This window comes from Homalodisca vitripennis, chromosome X (assembly GCF_021130785.1).
Source record: "Homalodisca vitripennis isolate AUS2020 chromosome X, UT_GWSS_2.1, whole genome shotgun sequence".
Classification (NCBI taxonomy): Eukaryota; Metazoa; Arthropoda; class Insecta; order Hemiptera; family Cicadellidae; genus Homalodisca; species Homalodisca vitripennis.
The window spans coordinates 122,225,208-122,237,500 of NC_060215.1; the positions used below are offsets into that span (position 1 = coordinate 122,225,208).

The window sequence follows — 12,293 nt, forward strand, 5'->3', positions numbered from 1 at the left end:
CTGTTGAAAAGCTGACGTTTAACCAGTTTGCTTAGTTTATTTCTTTTACAGATGGATATAATTAGTCCTCGAATTAACCAAGGCTTTAACTTTAACTCTTTATTCCGAAAAACTACTTGTTTAGAGGAAACTTTTATACTGCCGTTGATTTTTCTGACCAACATTTCGGCGCATTATTTACATCTGTACAATTATTTATTCATTCCAGTTGCATCTAGATATTTGATTTTTTAATTCAGATTTATTAATTATGTCCATAATCTAACTTGATCTATTACCAAACTTTATATTAATGTACTCCATTCAGTTGCGATCAAACAATGATCTGTTATTGCAGTTTAGATCACAACTGAAATAATATTCTCAGTATTACAAGCGTCTACAAATATGTGATCGATGCAGTGAGCTGTATGTGCCGTGACGCGAGTAGGTCTGTCTACACAAGTCACAAACCCTGCTGCGTACAGTACGTCCAGATATCGCTCAGCCGCCGCCGATCTCGCGCTATCCAGTATACAACAGTTGATGTCCCCCACAATCCAGTACGTGCGGTCCCTGACTCGACTGTCACAGTATCTCTCTAAGTCACTGATAAACAGTTCAAGGTCGCCGTCGTTTGATGGACTGCGATAAATTACCAGGACATTGAAGCGTCCCATGTTGCGCCATGAAACTTTACTTCACCCACTATTCTACTAAACAACTTATTTACATAGCAGATAACTCCATCGCTCTGATTTCTCCTTAGCCTATTGAAAAAATATCGAATGCTTCAATTTAAAACATCTTATATCCTCCTTTTCACACCAATTTTCTGTTAGAAGTATTAAGTCAATTTTACTTTAATGCTATTTAGTACAACGGCTAGTTTATAAAAATTTTCACTATAGCTCCTGATATGTATATGAATTAAACGTATATCTGTGCTTGAATGATTAAATATTCTGCCAACTTCACCTACATCCTCACACTCGATACATGCAACATTCCTTAAATTATCCACTTCAGTAAGGTCACCCATTATCCATCACATTACTCCACACCTTAAGCCTGCCTGTACACAGTACAATACCTACAGTATTATATTAAATATCCTATTAAAATATTATCGTATTTGATATATGTCTTGTTTACAGTTCCCAGATACAAACACACTCACATACATACACACATACAGTATACACATACACGCAATGTATTCCATACATGCATATACACATATACACATAAACATAAATACACGTACTCACATAATCCATCTGTAATCATACATACACAGACACATATGTCCATGAATTCATAGACTTAAACACATATGCAACTCCATACACATGCACTTATACTGATACGACTCCCGCATATGTTAAATGATATAGAGACCTCCATAACCCGCACATAACATGCATACCCATATGGTCCTTACATACGCACTCGTGAACACAATACGAGTTTTGTTCAATAAATACAAATATTCCCTCACTACCACTCTGCTTACTAATCCTCTCATATTTCATCTTACTAAGTAGAAAATTTAGTCATATATTTGTTCAAATTAGAGTTAATAAATTTCGCAGTTTAATTATTTTAGTATTTAGATATAACACACATATGAACCGTAAACAATTTCCCTTAAATTTAAGTTACATTGCATACACAATATTTTTACAGTTAGTAATGGAAAATGTGATTGATATATTTTTTTATACTAGACAGATATGTACAGAAAATTACTTTCGTGAATTAGAATGTCATGAATAAATGTGATATATCATTTCCAATTGATTAATTAATTTAAATATTGTAATAGTTTTCTTTGGATTTTTTTATATTTTACTTAAAATATTACGCTAATTTAAAAAAGTAGCTTAACAGTATACGGTTGAAAAGCTGACGTTTAACCCGTTTGCTTAGTTTATATCTTTTACACATGGGTATATTTAGTCCTCAACGTATCCAAGGCTTCCGTAACATATATAATTGCCCTTGTAATATTAATGTTATTATATATTCAAGATAATATTAAAACAGTAAAGATATTAACATATTTACTGACACTCAAAAATTGAGTTAGTTTGAAATAACCATCCGAAATATGAAAACATACTACAATACGAAACACATTGAAAGGTATAGCTAGTTAAAAATACATAAACGAGACAGTAGAACAATAATAGTACTAACAGTTTATAATTTGTTACACTTGGACGAATAACTGTTCAAAATAATTTAGTTTCATAGTAATAATAGCATCTTTAACTATTGATAAAAAATAATTATTTGTTATAATAATAATAAAACTTATATACTTACTATATTTAGAAAATAAAGTGGTTTATGTGTAATTTAAATTTTTTTAAATTAAAAATTCAATCACATATGGCAATACCCTAACTGAAATATATTAATCTTCTAATAGTATAAACAGTATGTAAATAATAAACAAAAACAATAAACCCATGCACCGACTCTATAAAACCAATGAAAGCTTGTGTTATGAAACACAACTGTCTTTTGAAAATGCCGCCGTTAAGACCTCAGTTATTAGTTCCAATCTCACCCTCAACTCAAACAACTTTGACGATCGTTATAACATTGTTTTTAAGCAATAAATAATTTATTGTTATGATTCCTTAGTTGCATTTGCAACTTAATTTCTTAATTATCTGTTAATAACTTTAGACTTAGTGATGTTATAAAATACGATTACACCATTTATACGAGTACACCTTGCCCTGTATAATGTATTTAATGGTCCATTGTTTAGTTTTGTTTTGTATCCACGATCAAACAAATATATCATTGCGTTAGGCTTGAAGGCTGCTTCGGTCGAAAAGCACGTACTTCAGGTATTTGGGTGTAAAAGAAACCATACTTCAGGTATAAGTAGAAGAGTTGAAACGCCCTTCTAATTGCATGAAACAATTTAAAATAATTGTTTACAATAGGTTTTGCATTATAAGCCTTCTTGTTATCTCATTTAGGTATATTCATGTACCTACCATAACGTCAAAGAAGTCATAATGCCAGCTAGGTTTAAGTACATTATAAGCAAACAGTTGCATATTTGTGGATTTCACAACACTGTTTCGCTATATACGTATTGTGTAGAAATAGTGTTCCCAATGTATGAAATAGTTTAAATTCATTACTGATACATTCTGTAGTAAGGGTTAGATAGTTAATTTGTCTTTGATATCCGCATTACACTGCTGATCAAACCTTATATAATTAATATATTTTTTTTAAAATTTAAATATAAACAAATATTTCGGCCAGTTTGATGAACTTTAGCTAAAATAATTAAAAGTTGTTTATTGTTAGTTAACTTTGGGTTACGTTTCATGAATATTTGATATGTTTTCTTCATAAAGTCTTCATTTCAACAAATTCTACAATTAAATTAAATTAATTATTTATTTGTACAGTCGTTCTCGAGATTAGCATAATCGTTTTTAAAAATTCTCAGTCAGCCATGTCTATGTACCAGCCATTACGTTTTTGTCAGAAACATTTTACGGTCTTAGGTATGAATTTTGATACTGTTTTGATTACATATATTATTTTGATTACATTCTGACATAGCCGGGCCAAGGACATGGACATGGACAGTTGGACATAGACAGCAAGCAGACGGCAGGACTGGCCGGCCCAGAGATAGGTTATGTCTAGCCAGACAAAGTTGGCTGCAGGACACGGCTAACGTGGAGTCTGAATAAACAAATATTCCGTCGCACTCGTTTAGGATCACTGTCGTCGTTTAGCCAAAATACAATGATTTTCCTTTTAGAAATAGCCTACTGAAAATTCCTCAAAATTAGGCTTTCCTCCAGTAACTTAGAATATTTTGTAAATAATCCTCATTATTACACAATTGATGCCCTCATCAGGATAAAAATGAGGTTAGATCATTAAGAACTTCACAGATAGATCATTTGATAAGTGGTAGGTCGTGTGCATCGTTATCGTTAGTAATAAACACTGAACTTCTTAAGTGGAGGAAATCAAATTTACCATTGTAAATGGAAAAAGCATTTGCTTGATGTACTAATATTGTTTAAATATTGCTACACAAATTATAACTTCAAACGTTAAGTCATCACCGCAAATACATACTAAAACGCCAAACCTTAACAGGGTAATCAGATGGTCAAAAGGTGGATGTAATGTAAATGTAATAGGTTATAATGAGAGAAATTTAATTCAAGAAAATAATAAATGATGAAAAGGGTTATTTTATTATATTTGTTGTCCCTGGAGTCAATAATAATAATATCAGCGAGATGAATAATAGTGTCACTATAAGAGTTAAGGTGATAAGGATTGCGTTCAATGTTCAAGAAATATTGAACAATCAAACAGAGCTACGAGTGTGGAACAGTAATATTGTAGGTTAAACAGAGTGCATATTAGGACGTGACAAAACCGTCTTTTGCTCACGTAAGCTCTGATACGTGAGGTCACCTGAGCGATAACTAGTTTAATGTTGCTATGTCTGCGAGTTGATTTCCACTAAGCAATTACCTACAGTAAATAAATGCAGGTTTATCGTTCTTCACTTTTAACGACATGACTGCAAATATAGTACAGCCAATCTCTTGTAACTTTATACGTGAAAATTATTACTACAACACTTACTGTGATCTGAACATTTTAATATATTTTACGTTGCGAACATACAAGTTGATTTCTGCAGTCTAACTTAAACAAATATATAATATTTAACTCGAATATATTCGAATTACTTAAAATATTAGTAAAAAAATGTTACAAGATTTACAAGTTACATGTGTTTTAAAAAGATACCTAGTCTATATCAGTAAAGCAAAACTATATATATTTGAGTATCAACATAATTCTACACAGTTTGATATTGTTAATGATCCAAATTTATTTGGAATTATTATCTCTTTTACGTCAATAAACCAACGTTATAGACTTAATGAGAATAATACTCAAAAATTGATTTATTCACTATAATACGCAAGTCACCATGATTATCGATAGTAATAAATCGTAACAAGTCTTATTTCTATTAGTGAACCTTAAAAAATTCAATAAATATAATTGAAACTTTTCTTACCACTACTTTCACTTTTTGTAATTATGATAATAGTTTTAGTTATACATGTCGTACAGTATAAACTATACGTTAGAACAAGTTTTGTATACAAATATTTGATTAATTGATTTATCTTTGTGATATAATGCTAAAACCTATCATAGGTGTAATTGCTTTACGTTAGGTCAATTTATTTCATAAGAAAATTGATAATACAAAATTAAAATGATAAGAAAAAGTACATTTTAATATCATGATTAATTTATTTTTTTATTTTAATTCTGCTTAAGATAAAATAAATACTGGAGGTCTAAAATGTTTATGCAACACTGTATTAGATTGAAACAGATATTTCTTAATCCTCGTTGATTCATAAGTTACGTACTTGGATTTATGTAATAGTATAATTAGATACGGCTATGAAGGACAAGGCGTATCACATCATGTGGACTTTAAAGAGATTATAACTAATGATCTCTCAATTATAGAGCCAATACTATATTCATTAGCCTACGCAGGAGGACTATTGTGTACTATGCTGTTTTAATCGTAAATATATATACTTTTATTTTAAAATAACCAAATCTGCACAAATAACAGCTGTTTTTTTATACCTACGTTGGTTCATAAAGTGGCTGTTTTTAATTATATAACAGAGATCTAAAAGATTAGCTGTCCCACAATGCCACATCTTTAAATGCACTAAATTCAAACATTTTTATTTCAGTAGAATTATATGTAAAGAGCAGCTGTTTTTGTATATAAACTTAGTATTACTATCTTTAGTTATGATGCGATAAAAATTAAGTAAAACGTTTTTTTACTTTGTTTTCCGTATGATGAAAACTTTTGTTCAGCACGCGGAACAAAAGTTTCTTTATGCGATTGATCGTATTTGTATGTCAATACTTTCTATTGAACAGATCTGGCATTTTAGCTCATACTATCCTCTTAAAACTATTTTGAGATGCCAACATGTTAATAAATTACAAAGCCATCTTCCTGACTACGTATTTAAAAAAAATGTTATTAAGTCACTTTATTGACTCTCGCTGTATATGAATGTTATAAGATATACGAGTGGAATGTTTAGTTGTGCTTCAGTTCACCTTCCTCTTAGTGCAGCGTCTGATATCTGATGCTATCACAGACTTGACTCCTGGAATCTGGGGTCAGTTCATCTAAACAGAAGCTCAAAATGAACTTTACATCGACATCAGAAACGACTTTTTAGACACAAGACATTTCGTAGTGCACTTAATCACCTGATGAGACAATGAAAACACCAACTTAACTAGGTTTCACTATTTTCTTTTTAGTCTGGATGTCTCTGACGTGGTTTCAACTTTCAGATTGAATCAATCCTTCACACAACAGCTATGTCACGTACCTGCCCTTTCTCTACTGTTACAGTTCAACTTATAAAGGCTGTCGTTGTCCCATTTAAAGACTTTTGTACAAATTTGTTTCTTTTGATTCCTAAACTCTATGAGCTCCCCTTTATCATTGTCTAACTATTTAGTATGATCTGTGGATTCCTAATAACGTCCTCCTGAGTACAAAATATTTACATTCCTATCATCGTAATTGATAATAAGGATCTGATTGGATATCATATTGAGTTAGGGATCTAAATGGTGAAACTTCCAACGTTTTGATAAAGAATGGTTATATTAATAATAAAATCATGTTCTTACCTTCTAATATTATACATTGGATTAATATGTAATTAAGAAAATTAAATGATAATCTAATCACATAAAAAACAACTTTTCAATAAAAAAAACTTAAGTGATTAACGTTTTATTTGTCACTTGTGTTTGTGCAAATTTGTCTTCTGGCCACTTTACAGGAACAGTCAATGCGCGCCGCCGCAGCGGTCATTATAGGCTGGTGGTGACCCAGCATTTCCTTTACCACCCAAAGTTTTCTTTTCCGTAGAGACCCGAGTCTAGTCTAATCTAGTGTCAGCAATCAATGCTATACGTCTATGCTTTCTCTCTATAGCTCTGTCTTGGTCTAAATAATCAATATTGAAAGGATAACACTGACTACTACTTAAATCAATGTTATACGTCTATGCTTCTTCTTTATAGTTCTATCTTGGTCTAAATAATCAATATTGAAAGGATAACACTGATAACTACTTAAATTAATGTTATACGTCTATGCTTCTTCTTTATAGCTCTATCTTGGTCTAAGTAATCAATATTGAAAGGATAACACTGACTACTACTTAAATCAATGTTATACGTCTATGCTTCTTCTTTATAGCTCTATCTTGGTCTAAATAATCAATATTGAAAGGATAACACTGACTACTACTTAAATCAATGTTATAAGTCTATGCTTTCTCTCAATAGCTCTGTCTTGGTCTAAATAATCAATATTGAAAGGATAACACTGAAAACTACTTAAATCAATGTTATAAGTCTATGCTTTCTCTCAATAGCTCTGTCTTGGTCTAAATAATCAATATTGAAAGGATAACACTGACTACTACTTAAATCAATGTTATACGTCTATGCTTCCTCTCTATAGCTCTGTCTTGGTCTAAATAATCAATATTGAAAGGATAACACTGCACTGACTACTACTTAAATCAATGTTTATAAGTCTATGCTTCCTCTCTATAGCTCTGTCTTGGTCTAAATAATCAATATTGAAAGGATAACACTGACTACTACTTAAATCAATGTTATAAGTCTATGCTTTCTCTCAATAGCTCTGTCTTGGTCTAAATAATCAATATTGAAAGGATAACACTGACTACTACTTAAATCAATGTTATAAGTCTATGCTTTCTCTCAATAGCTCTGTCTTGGTCTAAATAATCAATATTGAAAGGATAACACTGACTACTACTTAAATCAATGTTATAAGTCTATGCTTTCTCTCAATAGCTCTATCTTGGTCTAAATAATCAATATTGAAAGGATACCACTGACAACTACTTAAATCAGTAATTAAGTTGTTACCACTCAGTATTCTACGTATCGTGAAACAGTGTAGTTTGGAGAAATGTTCTTTGTAAAGTAATATGGTAACTTTACTGACGGTTACGGGATAAAGTTAGGTAAAAGTTTTGAAAATAATATCGCTATTTCAATTGTAGGTACTTAAGAGTCAGCTGTAGTGAAACAATATTGAGTTTTGCCCTATAAGCACAATTTTAAATCACTTGCGCTTTTAGGATATTATGTTTCATTTTAGCGAGAGGGAGGCACCTAATTTTGAAGATTTTAGTAATACGAATCAAAACGCTTAATATTTTTTCTCGTAAGGTTTTTAATATTTAAGTATTAAAATCATGAATAACTTAAAAGTTTTATATTGTGTCTGAATGAGAAAAAGAGATATCGATAAAACTAAAAATGCCACTTCTTATAACTATGACTCAAACTAAGGACTGTAAAAGTCAACCTCATGCAGGTTTAACATTGTTATTATGAGGTTAAATCAAGATGGTTGCCTCTATAGCTGACTCTTAACATTAGTAGTTAATGTTGCAGGTACTATTTAGTTTGCTTATCCTGCTCTAACCCAGAACTGATTTAAACATTTCGATAAATAAATGAATCTAAAACATATAATCTATGCAGTATTGCCATCAAACTTCAAATTATTATATTACATATTACAATTTATTATTAAAAGACAATCACGAATAGTAATCGATATAATTGCAGCGTAAATTATACCAGCTGTATTTGTACTGTAGTAAAATAATATATTTAAAAAATTATTATTAAAATAAATTTTGATTTTTTACTTATAAATTTCGTTACTACTTTGACTATCGTACTTCAGACATGCATTACATAATTTCACCCACTTTTACTGCAAACAGCACAAGCCCTGTATTTATACTCAAAAGATATGTCACTTAAAAAGAGCAACATACTTTGCAAAAACAGCATCAATTATACAGTTATTGCGGCGTCCTGCACCGAGCGCCATCTACAGGAAGAACCCCTAAACACAGGAATAATTTAACTCAGATAGTATAACCCTATTAAATGTATTAAAGCACAAAACAGCATCAATATTAATATACAGTTGTTGCGGCGTCCTGCACCGAGCGCCATCTACAGGAAGAACCCCTAAACAGCATCAATATTAATATACAGTTGTTGCGGCGTCCTGCACCGAGCGCCATCTACAGGAAGAACCCCTAAACAGCATCAATATTAATATACAGTTGTTGCGGCGTCCTGCACCGAGCGCCATCTACAGGAAGAACCCCTAAACACAGGAATAATTTAACTCAGATAGTATAACCCTATTAAATGTATTAAAGCACAAAACAGCATCAATATTAATATACAGTTGTTGCGGCGTCCTGCACCGAGCGCCATCTACAGGAAGAACCCCTAAACACAGGAATAATTTAACTCAGATAGTATAACCATATTAAATGTATTGAAAGCACAAGACGCTGTATTAATACAACTTATGGAATGTTGTGACAAGTTAATTAATTTGTATGATATTTATGAAATATATAGAGTGCGCTGGTCCTTACAAAATGTTTGTGATAATACCGAATCTCTGTATTTAATATAAAATAAGGGTTTACACGTCCTAACCATTGTATACTTGGTCGATAGGATCGATTAATAGATGAAAAAAACTAATAAAGAACTCCGCTTTATTTTTGGTTTTAGCCAAAGGTTTTAAAACGTGCATGCGCGTTCTGAAAAAATAAAGTTCATTGTGAAGGGCTATTTGAATAAGTGTTGAAACAGGAGATATGTTTACAAAATACAAAGTCATTTTGATTTTTTTAGCCCATACATATTTGTGATTTTATATAATTTATATATAAAGACATGCGGGATCTGAAAAAGCACTTAAGTATTCCGTCTGAATATTTAACAGCTACATTTGTAAAGCAATTATAAAAAATCACAGTCTAATAATTAAAAACCTCAACACAATACAATCAATGAAGACGTGCTCTTAGATTCTGCTGAGTAATAAGTATAAATAATTCTTTTCCGATGAAAATAATTCTTTTTTGTATATAAACATCTCAAAACGTTTGTACATTATAAATAGTATATGCCCGATCAGACACGTTGATTATGTAGATTTCCAAGCAATGTCATATTTTAATAAAATTTATATAAACTTAAATGAAGACTTATTGCCAAGTTCGAGTAAATTAAAATTAATCTTAATATTTTTTTCATAGATAGTTTAATTCCGTTTTAAAACCAAAATGTATTGTAGAATTAGAATTTGATTTAAAATGTTGTAAGGATTTATATAAGATTTTCGATCAGAAACTTTTTACCAGGAAAACAGTTGGAGGGTAGAATCCAAATTTTATTTTGGTATCAAAATCATTTACTGTGACTAGGACGAGAGGATAGTTTATTTTAAAAGATATGGTCGTTGTTTTAGACAAAAGCACATAAACTTCCTACGTCGCTTTTCTGACTGACACATTAGTCTAGGGTTAATGTAACTCTAGTTCCAAGTAATTATTTTTGTCAATAAAGACTTCAAGACTTTTCTAATGAACATTTGATATAATCAATAATGTAAAAAATATTGAGTACGATTAATTTAAATGGGTCTCTTAAAATAAAGTATAACAAGAATATTTCAGAATTTATTATTGTATTAGAAGAAGATAGAAACTAATTAGTATGTTTTTATGATTAGACTAGCCGTTACTTGCGACTTCCAGCGCAATTTTAGCAATCGAAGATCTTATACTAGTTATTAAAATCACTTACAATATAATTTGAATTCTATGACATTTTTCAAACGCAAGTATGCATACATCAAGTACATAATATTTCAGTGGTAATGCTATAGAATATGAGTTTAACCTGACAAAATTTGCATGTGTAAGAGAATTTCTGATTAAAACTAATTATATTAATTATAGTCTGTTTTTTCCGAAACAAAAGTACAAATACAAAGGACTTAGAAACTTACTTCGGTTAATAATCATTACTTCTTATCGGTGCCAGGTAAGTCCGGTCTATGATATTTCCAGTGCCATAGTAAATTTTTACTTCTTCCGACGAAGAACAAATACATATATACAGACGTAGGTCTGAGACGACTACTTGGGTTAGAAAACCGTGTTTACTTCTGACCGTATACGTAAAATCACCTACTGTGACACAGTTGACTTTACAGTACTGCCTCGATAAAAAAACTACTTACTTATTTACTTTCGGTTTACAAGATTTCCAGTGCCCTAATTGAAGTTTATCTTATTTCCTGATGAAGAAAATATAAATACATACATAGGACTAATAGCATAATGCGATCCAGGAGGAAATCCTACGATCAGTACTTCCTGTCTACTTCCGGCATATTTAAAGAATTCGAATTAAGTTTGTGCAAAGTTTGTAAGGTTTTGCGTTTTGAAGTCTTTTGGACTTTAGACTTGGAATGAATGGATCGTTAAGGCATGCAATTTTCTGTTTTCCAGCCAAAGTTAAAATTACAATCACAATGGCAAGGAATTCCGGAAGTTTGGAGTATCGTAGGTGAGAAGATTCACCTTTACTCATTGATATTGGTTTTACAACAGTGTTTTAATAATGTTTTAAATGTTTTAAAATAGTTAAATGAATTAGATGTTTTCAATTAGACACTGGTGTCAAATTCAGATATTAACTTTGCATTTTCTCTCTGTATTACACTACTTATCAAGCACTGTACAATTAAAATTTCAAAAACTTAAATGTTTAAAGATATTTCTGCCAATTTGTCAAACTTCAAATGAGAGTGTCAAGAGCTGTTTGGTATTAGTTAAATTTGGATTATGAAACACAAATAATACCACTTTTTAAGATTCCAAAATATTACAGGTAACTTGTCTAATCTTTCTTCATATAAACCTTTTATGTATTTCAATGAATATTTCACAAAAAGAATTAGGAGAATTGGTCTAGCTGTTCTTGAAATTTGCGATTAATATTTTTATGAGATAAGATGTAAACTAAATAACTTTAAATGCAAACATAATTTTTTAAATATCTTGACTAATTAAACACTTTGTGTTGATGTAAATAACTTCACAAGCTTTACACATAAACAACATGTAAGTTTTGATTTAGGATTTCTTAAGAAATTTTCATACTTATAATTGTACTGGTATAAAATTATGTAAGTTACATATATTTTAACACACTTCTAGTATATTTCTTTACCAAAATTTCTTTTTTAATCAGTGTTGATACGTTCCATAATCATATTTAGACAT

The 12,293-nt window shown here is 30.7% G+C and overlaps 1 long non-coding RNA gene across 1 annotated transcript in view; it reads left to right on the forward strand.

Moving 5' to 3' along the window:
* Positions 1-12,293, forward strand: part of LOC124369848 — a 65,295-nt gene that overhangs the window by 44,077 nt on the left and 8,925 nt on the right. The window lies entirely within an intron of this gene.